Raw genomic sequence first — 11,841 nt, 5'->3', positions numbered from 1 at the left:
GCCCCACTTGTTCCGGGCACACGGGACCAGCTCCACAACTTCCATCGAAGTCTTCCCAGACTTCGGCGTGAAAGTGCACGATCCAAATTGCGCAATCTTCTGTCCTATTTTTCTCTTCTGCCAGTGCAGACAGTATTGCTTGGCGAAGACCTCCACCGAAGGCTGGCCGCCATATGACATCGTTGCCCAGATATACTTCGCCAACGCCACCACAGCGTTTGGTGTCAACTGATGAACATGGACTTCGAACTTCTGCAAAACCTCCGACACAAAACGATGCGCCGGCAGGCGAAGTCCGACGATAAAAAACGCCTCAAAAACAACCAATTCGCCCTCGGGCTCGGGGACCTCCTCCGCCCCCGAGACCCGACCAACCCCGCCGCCAAAATACCCCAACCGTTGCATATCTTGAACGCGGGCCAACGATATCCGCGAAACACCGAATTCCACTGTATCACCCGGTCGCAACTCCGCCGCCGCCACAGTGCCTGAGAGATCTTCAGAAGACGCCCCGGCCGTCGGCGTGGTCGCAGCAGACGAGGAGGAAGAAGGCATGGCTACGTACCGTCGACGGCGGCGTGCGGTCTGCTTCACGCGGGCCAGTTCTCCGACGAACAGGAGCAAGGAGGGCAGACGAGCAAGCGAGCAGTTTGAAAGTGAGGCTAGGGTTTTCGCGGTGCGCAGAAAGGTAAATTTCAATCCGCGCCGCCCCCGCCCCCTTTATATACACAGGGCGCGACGCTTCGGGAAACCCGCAATCCAACAGTGCGGCGTCAATCAACGGTCATGTCAAAAACCCCCGCGGAACCACTTCGAGCGAGGGCAGCGTCTCCACCATCTAGCGACGTCTTCGGCACCAGATGACTTAGTCGAACTGGTCCCTCGGAGGGCAAATGTTGGGGCGAAGGCGAAGACGCCACCCTTCGCTCGATGCCTTCGCCAGCCTCGCTGCACCAACGGAGACAAGACGACTGGCGGACTTACCCTTCGTCCCACGCGCCGCCGGACGAAGGCATGTGACGAGGTCGTCCCATCTCGCGGCCTCGTCCAACATGGAGGCCCACGTGTGATCCGGCCCATTGTAACAGGCCCTGCGTGGCCGCTACGCATTACGGGCCTAATTTGTAAAGGTCTCCCTGTAATTACAGTCTGTAACCCTGCTTTATGGGAATATTCCGGGGATAACCTAGGCGCCTGAGGGCACATGCGTCCTTAACTCAGGACGCTGGGCACTTAGATACCTATAAATACCCCCACATGGTGCCCTTGAGAGGCTAGATTAACAGAGTTTTTGTCATCTCGAATTGAAACCTTGTTTACGTTGCTCTCACTTCCCCGTTGGATCATCTTGCTCGGGAGAGCAAGTTCCAACACATAGTGTGCGGGTACACTATCTAGTGTGCGTCGTTTATTGTACAGACAACACTGTAATTACTCTGTTACACTGGATATCCCCTGGATATGGTTGGTGTCCGAGGGTAAGACCGTACTTTAGACCACCTACCCTATATAAATACCCCCGTCATTGTCATGTAGCAGGATGGGACACACATAATGAGAAGCTACAATTCCCACCAACCGTCTTATCGCTCTTTCGTGCTCTACATTTTGTTACTGAGTGTTTGGGCCCACCTAACAGCGTGTCAGTACCGAACAGCAAGATTAGATGAAGATTTAGGAAGCAAGTTATAATTGTTTTATGCAAAGAATTTTTACACGCAACTGCACATACACCTGCATGGGGACCAAACAAGTAATCCAAATTGGCACTTTATTTTTTGTACGAACGCACAAGCACCCCTACACCCCATGTCCCCATGTATGCATATAGCAACAACATATGCACGTTCACCTATATGAACAGAATCAACAGGCAGGTCTTAAGAGAACAATACCGTTAATAAATCTTGAAATAAGTTCCAAAAATATTACGATCAACCATATCGATCAAGGATTTGAACCAGTTGACACCAAAGAAACCCAAGCAACTGACCCTTCAAAGAGGATTCCTGACGGCTGACGCCCACTCAGATAACCGATGGGTCATTCTATCAGACTTGCATCAAAGAGGATTCCCTGAAATCCATGTTATAAACATTTTTTGGCATTCCAAGGTCTTATACAACGGCGCAACATGTCCAGCACCCTGCAAAATGTTGTGCACTCAAGATTGTGATATAAAATGTACTAGTTCATATATAACTACGGAATTTCATAATACATAGTATCCAAATTTAATCAATACTTTCTCCATACTAAAATAGTACCTCATCCGTTCTTTTTTATTTGTCGTGTTTTAGTTCAAAAATGAACTAGCCGGCAACAAATATTCGAGAACAGAGGTAGTATTTATTTTAGCTCTCAGTTTTTATGTCTATATTCAAATGAATGATGATGAATCTAAAAACACATATATCAAGTATTGTATGAATCTATTGACTTCTTAAAATGCATTTTAATTTGGGACAGAGAGAGTAGTGTTTTGGACAAAAAACATTTTTCTTTAGCACTTAGCTACTACCTTCACGGTGGCAAATGTTAGGCCGCTCGCATAACTCCTTGTGAATCTAGGAGGAAACAAATGAACTAGTTAGAGGGATGTAAAAATAGAGGCAGTATTACTGTATAAAATCTACCTGCTACAAAGTTGTTCAATTTTTGCTTAAGATAGTTCCATGACCGGTGAGATTTCTTTGAGAAGACTGTGTTAGTACTTTAGAACAGATTTTCAAAAAGGCCCATTCACAACTTTCCGTGCCATAAACTAATAACAACGTTGACATATACAAAACAGAATTTCAGAAGAAAAATATATTTGACAGGGAATAATTCAACAGGAATATAACAACACTCTCTGCCTATATTTCTGGTGTCTGAATTTTAAAGATGATTTCAGGCAACATTCTTGTACAACGAACTAGAATAAGTATTTTGTTACTTTTGTAATTTTGCATCATAAACTTTTTGTACTTGTCTGACTATATAAGCAATTATAAATTGTTAATTGTCTTTGTGCCAACACGAATCAAATTTTGCTAGATTTATGGTTTTGTCTAATGAGTTTTTTTATCCATGGAACCAAAAATTGCAGATTATGCTTACATAAATTGCAACGAACTAAATATGCTATTTTAGTATGAAATATATGCACTAACCGTTGCCTGAAAGGAAGCTAAAATTTAGACACCTAAATTTTTAAGTCTTATATAACAACTTAATTGTCCAGGGTAAGTCAACCAAGAAGGCAAGAACCAACTCATAGGTGTGTTGACATTTGGGAATGAGAAATCTTGTGTAAGCATGCTCCTTAGTCCTTACCCAGCAACTTGGCCTCCAACGTACCATGGTCGCCAATCATCAACGATTGTCAAGTTGAGGTATCTAATCCATGCTTGTGTGCCAACATGGGGTACAACAGCATCGTGGTCGCCGCTGCATGATAAATTAATTGCACAATCAATAATACCAATACTTTGATAAGCATGTCAACAGATATAAAAATAATATTCACTTCTTAGCTAGCCCAAAAAACATTGCAGATAATGTAACGTCCATGACTGGTGTATGCTGTAATCTACAATTTGCAATATAAGACATCGATTTTCAGGGTTAAGTACCTCTGTATATCAGCGCCCTGTATCCTTTTGTGGCTAGCCTTGAATGGTAATCCACTACACTCTGGATATCATAATTGTAAGGCAATGCATGGCTGTATCGTTTCCATGCTCCAATTGTCCCCTGGAATAATGTAGAGATGTCCAATGTCAAAACCAAACTAAATGCAAAACGCAAAATGTGCCCTTTGTTTCCTCCAAAAAGAGTATATACTGTGCATCCTAGACTGCTAATACCTTGCGGATACCGAGGCTCTCCTGAACTGTATCATCATTCCCCCAAGCGTAGGATAGAATGTATAAAGCTTCCTGCGGCCAAAGGAAAGTGTAGGTCAGATAAGCAGTCAAGGACTTGACAGTGTAGGGACAAGGGGATTGAATTAGTTAAAGGATATGATCTTTGGAACTTAGCTGCACATTTGGAACCAAGTAGAAAATCTGCAGACTCTAGCATCAACCTGCTCGTTCCATCTGTCTCTGCTACAGTCTTGGGGCTCAACAGATCATCATCCGGGCAAGCAGGATCCAAGATGTATTGCTTATTGATATCCCGTGTGCACTGCATTTTCATGATTTAGGCAGTAAATCATGGGAGCCACACGCCCGGGCAGTATAAAGGGACAGGAGCACAATATATGGCCCCAATTGATGCATAGGCTACTACAATGTCTGATTCAAAATATGTGACAAGCTAATGCCATAAGCTCTGTTGTTTCGTAGCCCCCACAGGCTATAGTAAAGAAAACGTGTAAGTTTGAACGTTAATTTCTCTCTAACATGTAATTTTGAACATAACTATTTGTAAATACTACGTTTGCAGAAAGCATAACTAAAATTGTATATAACAAGACTGCTTTTGAGTTATATCCAATGATGTCACACATGATCAATATGATTTCCATGTAATGAGCTCTATGTTACACACATTGTATCAGATATCTAAGGAGTACTCACATTGTTGATAGCTTGGACAGCCTCTGCACATACAGCATTCAGTGGAGCACTATACTTTCCACCACAGTTCTCCCTAGCATTCTGTAGGTAAAATTATCGTATTCTAAATGTGTGAAACATATATAACAAGGGTAATTTTGTGTTATGGAAACCATGAATTTGAACAGATAGGTTACTTGTTATCACTTATCAGATGATCTTAAATGTTATCTTTAGAGAATATAGAACCATACTCTGAAAGTATTGTGTGTAAATCACTTTAGCTTTCATGAAATAACGGATCACCTTGTAAAGTTCATCGGATACAAGTCCCATGGCATGAAAGTATGGAATTTGGCTGTCTGTATCAAACTGTCCGCCAGTCAACGGGTTGCCAGCAATGTACCCCTGAGTTGAAGGAAAAAAGAATGAATTGTCCACGTGTTCTATAACCAATCCAAGCAGAACCTAAATTGTGTAGCTAGGCCCAGACATGAAAAGTAAAAATTTTCCATTATATCTTCTTGATTCATTAAGATTAATTATCTTCTTGTGGATTAGTTCATTTTTAAAATCAAACTCTAAAGTAAATGTTAAGTAAATAGCTACATCAGTACAGTAGAACGTGCACGAAACTGTATGTTCATTCATAAATCTTGATCCTTTCTATGGAGGATGTACAATTCGTTTTATTTTTATGGTCTGAGTTGACTTGTTCCTGAACCAAAAAAAACAGAAAGAAATAAAAAAAAAGTGCAAATGCACGATGTTGTTAATCGAGGTAAGCTCGGGTGATAAATGTCTTAATAATTAAATAAAAGACATTTCAGCAAACCTTGAGACCGGAAAATATCTTTTCACCGAGTTCTATGCCTGCAAATTGTACAGATATCAAGTGTTAATAACAGCTCCATCATGTGTACACCCTCAAATGTGCACCCAAGTAAAAAAAAATCCCTGATGTACAGAGTAACAGATGGAAGCTTACTTCTGTCAATTTCTAATGCAAGAGTAGGAATGATGAGACCACTGTATGAATCTCCAGCAATATAAAGAGGATTCATCACGAACCGGGGATGGTCTTGGAGCCACTGCACACAACAATTATTATCTCAGAGCAAAACAAACAGAAGTTTGTGTTCTGATTTGTGCAGAAGGCTCTAACCTTCCTGAGGAAAATGACTAGCTGCTTCACTTGCTTGGTGTCGCCGGTCTCGAGCCCTTCCTCGGACTTGGCGTACGAGAACCCAGTCCCCACCGGCGAGTCCACAAATATGATGTTGCTCACCTGCGAAGCCACACAAATGTTGTTACGAATGACCTTTTCTATGAATAAGTGGCAGATTGAAGGGGACGCACCTTGGTCCATGTCTCCGGTCGGTAGAGAAGAGTGGGAAATTCACCTTGCCCTCGGGCATCAAATTTTAAGGGTCCTATCTCGTAGGCAAGGCCGGAGATGCCGGAGCAGCCTGGGCCGCCGGACAGCCACAGCAGCAGCGGGTCCTCGTAGGGGTCGCGCTCCGAGCGCACGAAGTAGTAGAAGAGCTGCACACCTTGCTGCTCGTCCACCTCCACGTACCTGCATCGCAATACGAAGCCGCCGCACCGGCGGTGCCGGTGAGAAGAAAATTAAAACTTGGGCGGTTTGCAGTCAAGCACGGAAGCAGTTTACTACCCGGTTTCGAGGTAGAACGGAAGTGGCCCGTCGAACCCGCGCATGCGCGTGACGACATGGCCGCTGCCGCCGACCGCCGGGAGCTGGAGGCTGCCGAGGAGGAGAACCCACCGCGACAGCGGCAGCAGCAGCAGCCACCTCTTGCCGCCACCGTTCGGCATGCCTGTTGACTTCAGCTGGTCAAATGCCACTCCGGTCCCTATACTGTGGATAGGGTGCAAATGGACCACTAAAAATATATAAAAACAGATGTGTTGGCATGCAAGCACCAAATAGAGAAATAAACTTTATTAGATAAAAAATATGTTCGTAAACAGTACAGGTAGCAGGTATTTATAGGGTCCCCGTCTCTCTTATTTACATATAAAAAAAGCTATTATATCCTTTCGTTTTTATATTATAACTAGTCCATACCGATGCGTTGCCACGAAGCAAAAAACAATATAAAAAATATATGGAACTGTTCGAACCAGAATTGAGCGGCGGACTGTCCGGCCCTGAGGCCGGACGGTCCGCGGTCCGGACGGTCCGCGCCTGTGGGCGACGGTCCGCGCGTGCGCAGAACAGATTAGGGTTCCGAGTTTTGTGCTACGGTTGTTAGCTATATTCGCGGGATTAGCTCGGAATCAGTTGTGTAAAGAGTCCAGCCCCCCTCCTCTATAAATAGAGAGGTCTACGGGCGATTTGTAATCATCAACAATCGAATCAATACAGCTTTTATTCGCATTTTATCCTAGGAGTAGTTCTAGTCTAGTTTAGGTTTAGCCTCTCAATCCCCAAATTCTCCGCCTCTCTTCGACTCTACGCCGATTGGAGGAGTCTAGGTCGGCCGGCCCGAGCCTAGACAACCCCTAGGATCTCTCCTCCCCGACGGGGTCCCTCCCGGGAGCGAGATCCAGGCCGCCGCCGGCGATTTCCGCCGCCCCTGCGCACGCGCGGACCGTCCGGCCCTAGGGCGCGGACCGTCCGGCCGTCAGGCAGGAAACCCGAGCTCCTGCACCAGGTCGCGGACCGTCCGGCCCCGTGCCACGGACCGTCCGCGCCTGACCAGAGAGCACCGCCGCTGGTTCTCTTGAGTAATTGGCGCCTCCAAAAAGGTGTCAACATACTTTTTGGCGACTCCGCTGGGGAAAACGTATCTAAGCTTATCAAATCGGCCCTCAATGGCCGGTTCAAGGGATAGCTCTGATATTTCTCCAAGCAACATCATAGAGCCGACTTGGGAAACCTTGCCGGCTGACGAGCAGCTCCAGTTCGAGGAGCACAAGGAGCGGATGATCCAGGAGGCGAAAGCAAGATTCTTGGCCAACTTCAAAGTGGACAGGAACAACAAGGTCGTCCGACATCGGGCGACGGATCCGGCTTCGCTCCAACCCACGTCAGATATCCCCAATGTAAGTAATACCAACGAGCTACAATCTCTTAGAAATTATGTAGAAGAGCAGCGTGAACAAATGCAGAGCATCATAGGGGGTATGCAAAGCGATGTTAAGAGACTAGTACGTGCATTCGATAAGTCTAACATCGCAAATTTTCCTTCACACGAGGTTGGGTTAGGAGATAACGCGTGTAACACATCGGCTACAGGTTGTCACGACCAGTCACAACCCCTTTATGGGATGCCGATGGACACATACCCTAAGCAACCGCAAATCGGCAGCAAACCAGCCGATCTGCACATGCCCGGACCGTCCGCACGTGAGCGCGGACCGTCCGGGCCAGCAACAGTCGGGCCTATTTTTAATGAGTTACCCAGATATGCGCCCGAGCCACCACACACGGTACAGAACTCAAACTACCCAGTCGGACGGCCCGCATACAACGACGGACGGTCCGCATATAACCACGGACGGTCCGGGTACGTATCCGGACAGTCCGCGCATGAGTATTTTGAGGAGGATTATTACATGAATCCTCGCCCGTCCCAGCAACACTTCCCATCACACTATGCGATGCACCAGCCCATTAATTCAGGATCCAAAGCCCAGAAAAGCTTTCCGGCCCCACCTAGAAGGCCGGAAAGAAACGATCAAACCTATGACCCATATAGGACAAATGAAAATGCACCACGTAACTCAAACCAATGGGGGGAAAGACAACATGCTAATATCCAGCCAACCCCACCTATGTTTGACCAGAGAGCCGGTGGTCTTGCACCGGCTGCCATTGATATAGTAAGGGAAGAAATAGCCGGGGCGTTCCGAGATAAGCTCGGAGTAAGCATGGTCCCTGGGGGGCAATCATATCGGAAACCTTATGACAGCCGATTTGATCACCACCCATACCCACAGGGAACTAGAATACCCGAATTCGCAAAATTTTCGGGTGACCAAGGGAAAAACACGCGTGAACATATAGGCCAGTTCTTAGCACAATTGGGAGAATTGGCCGACACAGAGGCATTTCGCGTGCGCTTATTTTCGTTATCTTTAACAGGAACCGCGTTTGCATGGTATGCCACTTTACCTCCTAATTCCATTTCATCATGGGGGGATCTAGAACAAAAATTTCATGATCATTTTTTCTCCGGTGACTATGAGTTGGATTTGGTAGATTTAGTGTCATTGCGACAGACAAAAGATGAATCGGTTAATGATTACATCCGGAGATTCCGAGATACAAGAAACCGATGCTTTCAAATTCATTTAGCAGAAAAACAGTTAGTAGGATTAGCCTTTAATGGTCTACGATATTATTTAAAAGAAAGATTAGAAGGCATCCAATTCTTTACACTAGCACAATTACACCAGAGAGCTTTGGCTTGTGAAAGCCGAAGCAAAGAAACTGCTAAAACAATTCGTCACAACATACATGTAGTAGAATGCGACCAAAGTAGCTCAGAAGACGAATCAGCAGAGGTGTATGCTGCTGAAATGGTTTGGCCAAAGAAGGCCAAATCTTCGGCTTGTGCCTCCTTACAGCCGGTTCAAAAGAAACGGCAAGAGGAGGTTAAGTTTACATTTAATGTTGGTAAGTGTGATAGAATATTTGATGAATTACTCAAAATGGCAACATTAAAATAAATCACACTGTTCCATCCGCCGACGAGCTAAAACGTCGTGCATATTGCAAGTGGCATAACTCATTTTCTCATGCCACTAATGATTGTAATGTATTCCGTCGACAGATTCAATCGGCCATTAACGAAGGACGATTGAAATTTCAGGAAATGCAGGTGGACACGGAGCCCTTTCCAATGAACATGATCGACTTTGAGGGCAAGAAAGTCCTGACTCGGCCAAACACAGCCGATGAAGGCAAAGGCAAAGAAATAGTCATCGGCGATGCAAGAAAGGCCGGTGGGAATCATAAGACTTCTTGCAGAAAAGTGGTAGCCGAGAAGACTCCTGATGGAGGGGAGACCTTGAAGGTGACCATCACAGCCTCTGGCACTGGGGGGCAAACATAGACAGGGAGACAGGCGCAAGAACCCATTCTGCGCATCGCGGACGGTCCGCCATCCAGACGCGGACTGTCCGACGCTTCTCCGGACGGTCCGGCGAACCCCAGCGGACGGTCCGGCCGTGCTCAGGACCCGCAGCAACCACGTACCTTCAAACCACGACGACCCGAGATAGGTACGTGGAAAACAAATACATTTAAAGCAGCTGGTCGGCTGATCAAGCCTGGCCCGACTTTCGATCAATTGTTGTCTAAATACGTGAAAAAGAAGGCCGGCCCCAGTGACCGGCCACCAAAGCGATCCCGCTCACCCGTTCATGAGCAACGTCAGGTCAGGCCGATTGGACCACCTCACCAATCGGAAGAAATGAAAGGTCCTATTGTACAATTAAGACCTAACATACCGACATGGACCCCTCCACCTCCTTATCCATCTATGCCATATCCATACACATACTTACCTCCACCATATGTCCCAAATCAAATGTGGGGCATGCCACCATATCCATTTGGGATGCCACAGTACCCCACCTGGGGGGCACCCCAAACATCCGTTTTTGATAGGTTGGCGCCGCCAGTGCAAGACCGATTGAGCGCTGCTAAATCTGGTCACCAGGCACAGGCCCAACAAGATTGCCGGACTACTCGGCCTCCTAGGCCGACCAATCCGGCAGGGGGGCATATGCCTGTAGCAACTCAAAGAACAACAAAAAAGGACATCATCAAAATAGGCACTGCAGATGTTGTCATACAGGGAGACAATAAAGGGCTGATGATTTTCGGCGAATCGGCCAACACAACAGAAAAGGATACAGCTACCATCAAAACAGCTGATCCAAAATACTCCATGCCTCGATGGTGCCCAGCGGGATTGACACGATCCCAAAAGAGAAAATTACAGCGCCTAAGAGCAAAGGAGAGCCAGGAGAAGGAGGTGGAAAAGACATTTAATGACACACATCCACTATACCCGCCACCACAAAAGAAATGGAGACCGAAGGCCGTTGAGAAAAAACAAACGGCCACAAAAATAGAAAGTCAATCTGCACCAGGCGCGGACCGTCCGGCCTCTGCGCGCGGACCGTCCGCCGTTCACCAGGAAGTCTCTGGACAACCTGCACCAAGCGCGGACCGTCCGGCCCCCACACGCGGACCGTCCGCCGTTCACCAGGAAGCCTCCAACGACACGACAACATCAATGGAAGAGAACGACCTGCTGGGAGAAGACCTGGTCGACTACGAGGCTTCTCCAGAACGCCCAGGTATGGATGTAAATATTATTACATTTTCTGCCGATTGTACTATCATCGGCGACGATGAACCTGTTGTTGCCCAGTTTGATTTTGGTCCTAAAGAAGCCGCCTTTACTAAACCAAAGGAATCGGTAAATCATTTAAAGCCGCTCTTCGTGCGTGGTCACATTGATGGGATACCGATTGCTAAGATGTTGGTAGATGGAGGGGCGGCTGTAAATCTAATGCCTTATTCATTATACAGAAAATTAGGTAAACAAGATGACGAACTTGTCAAGACCAACATGACCCTCAGCGGTGTTGGGACTGATAGTTCGATCAAAGCCAGGGGAGTCACGTCCGTTGAATTAACCATCGGGACTAAGACCCTTGCTGCTGCATTCTTCGTCGCTGATGTAGAAGGAAATTACAGTTTAATCCTAGGCAGAGATTGGATTCACGCCAATCAATGTATACCTTCTACATTACATCAAATGCTGATACAATGGGTAGGCGATGACATAGAACAAGTACATGCTGATGTATCGGCCTGCATCGCTGTGGCCGATGCCCCTGTACTCTGGACTTATGAGACTGCTACATGTCTCACAGGAGTAGACTTTTCTGATTATCAATTCATAAGTATAGATAAGAAAGGTTTCATTCCTGTAATGCTAGAGCCGATGGAGAATCGGCTAAATCCTAAATAAAGTTAAATGATGAATACACACAAAGTTCATGAGTCTTTGGTCACGGACAGTTCGGCCGCCAAGGCCGGATGGTCTGGTCTTTCACAAAAGAGTTCGGACTTTAAGACCGAACATCTACCACAGCGAAAAGACAGTATTACGGATGATCCGGTCCACGAGACCGGAAAGTCCGCCATCACACAAAGATCATCTGATTCCTCTGTGGGGGACATGATAGAGGAATTCAGGGATCTTGATAAACTAGGACAGGGGTTTACATCGGCCGATCCTTTGGA

General features: G+C 46.4%; 1 pseudogene across 1 annotated transcript; it reads right to left on the bottom strand.

The window, feature by feature from the left end:
* Window positions 1-1,754: 1,754 nt before the first annotated feature.
* On the bottom strand, window positions 1,755-6,420 carry LOC100216996 (serine carboxypeptidase pseudogene; annotated as a pseudogene). Its single transcript, NR_159526.1, has 13 exons — window positions 6,223-6,420; window positions 5,907-6,126; window positions 5,713-5,835; window positions 5,536-5,638; window positions 5,383-5,420; window positions 4,854-4,955; window positions 4,569-4,649; window positions 4,027-4,173; window positions 3,852-3,923; window positions 3,618-3,738; window positions 3,319-3,432; window positions 2,522-2,567; window positions 1,755-2,146 (listed from the first exon to the last, which is right to left on the bottom strand). The product of NR_159526.1 is annotated as a serine carboxypeptidase pseudogene (transcript).
* Window positions 6,421-11,841: the final 5,421 nt, after the last annotated feature.

Source organism: Zea mays, chromosome 10 (genome assembly GCF_902167145.1).
Source record: "Zea mays cultivar B73 chromosome 10, Zm-B73-REFERENCE-NAM-5.0, whole genome shotgun sequence".
NCBI classification, from domain to species: Eukaryota; Viridiplantae; Streptophyta; class Magnoliopsida; order Poales; family Poaceae; genus Zea; species Zea mays.
The sequence above is the reverse complement of the archived record's forward strand: the minus strand, read 5'-3'. Positions and strand labels throughout refer to the sequence as shown.